Genomic DNA, 1,713 nt, shown 5'->3' with positions numbered 1-1,713 from the left:
TCTTGTAATACTATTCTATAGTTTCTTTGGCTAGGTTGATTCAATATTGGCTGGCTATTGTAAATGGAACGGTTTCCTTGGTGGCTTTTGCAGAGCTTGCTTCATTAGTATCCAGGAATCCTGTTGACTTCTCCTTGTTAATCTTATAAACTGCCATGTTGCCAAATATTTTTATTGTCTCCAACAATCTTTTTGTTGGGTCTTTGGGGTTTTCAGCGTGTAGGATTATAAAATCACATCATCTGCACATAGTGAGTTTCGTGCATTCTTTGCTCTTTGGATTCCTTTGATTTCTTTTTCTTGTCCAATGGATATGGGTAAGACTTCCACCACCACAAGAGTGGTGATAGGAGGCATCCTTGTATGAGTCCCGTTCTCAGAGGAAATATTTTCCAATTTTTACCCATTGAGGGAGATGTTGGACATTTTATTCCCATGTGTGGCCTTTATTATGTTGAGAAAAGACCCTTCTGTACCTATATTGGGTGTTGGATGATTTGTGGTTCTTATTTGTTTTCTGTAGAGAGTTACATCGTTTGCTTTCCTAATATTGAACTGTATTTGTGTACCTAGTATGTATCCCACTTGCTTTTGCTAGAGTCTATTAGCCAGGATTTGGTTTTGTTTGAGAATGTTGTGCCTGTGTTGATAAGGGTCTGTAGTTGTCTATCTCCGTGCTGTCTTTCATTGGTGTTGGTATCAGGGTGATGCTCACTTCATGAAAAGAGTTTGGGAGTTTGCTGTCCTTTTCTATATTCTGGAATAGTCTGTATTGAATTGGTGACAGGTCTTCTCTGAACAGTTAATACAATTCCTCTGTGAAGCCATCTGGTCCTGGCTTTTTCTTGGTTGGAAATGTTTTTAATGACCTTCTCTATTTCTTCTTTTGTTATGGGTCTCTGAGGTTTTCTTCCACATTCTGCATTAATTTTCATAGATGTCATGTTTCAAGAAAATTTTCCATTTCATCCAAGTTTTCAAACGTATTGGAATATAGTCTTTCATAGTGGTGTGTCATTAGTTTTTTCACTTCATTTGATTGTGTGTTGATGTCACCATTTTCATCTCTGATTTGAGATATTTGCATCGTCTCTTTTCTCTTTTTAAAGTTTGCTACTGGTTTGTCAATTCTGCCAATCCTTTCAAAGAACCAACTTTTTGTCTTATTTCATTTTCCCACTGTTTTTCTGATTTCCAGTTTATTTCTATTTTAATATATTTAAGTTTTTTACCCTTGTTCTAGTTGTTGGGTGTGTTCTGTTAAGACACTGATTTGGGTTTTCTCTTTTTTCACAGGTGTGTTGATTGATATAAATTGCCCTTTGATGACGGATTTTACTTGTCCCAAAGATTTTAGTGGATGTGTTCTCATTCTCATTTGTTTCAAGGAAATTTATAAAATTCATCCCTTATTATCTAGTCATTTTTAAGTAATATGTTTTTCAGTTTCCACACCCTTATCTTTGTTTGCTCTTATCTTTCTTTTGTTGATTTCAGTTTTATAGTGTTGTGGTCTGAGAAAGTAAAATTTTAATGTTTTTTAAATGTATTAAGGTTTGCTTTGTGACCTAACATTTGCTCTATTCTTGGGGATGTTCTGTGTGTACTTGCATAAACTGTATACTGTGTAACAAAATAGTGATGGGTAGAATACTCTGTTTATCTCCAAGAGGTTGTTGAGTTGGTGATTATGTTGTTTAGTTGTCTTTATTG

At 35.1% G+C, this 1,713-nt stretch overlaps 1 protein-coding gene across 1 annotated transcript in view; it reads left to right on the top strand.

Moving 5' to 3' along the window:
• AOAH (acyloxyacyl hydrolase) overlaps positions 1-1,713 on the top strand; it is a 247,582-nt gene that overhangs the window by 122,584 nt on the left and 123,285 nt on the right. The window lies entirely within an intron of this gene.

Source organism: Echinops telfairi, unplaced genomic scaffold, assembly GCF_000313985.2.
Source record: "Echinops telfairi isolate 266 unplaced genomic scaffold, ASM31398v2 ScPeMD7_7;HRSCAF=31, whole genome shotgun sequence".
Taxonomy (NCBI): domain Eukaryota; kingdom Metazoa; phylum Chordata; class Mammalia; order Afrosoricida; family Tenrecidae; genus Echinops; species Echinops telfairi.
The sequence above is the reverse complement of the archived record's forward strand: the minus strand, read 5'-3'. Positions and strand labels throughout refer to the sequence as shown.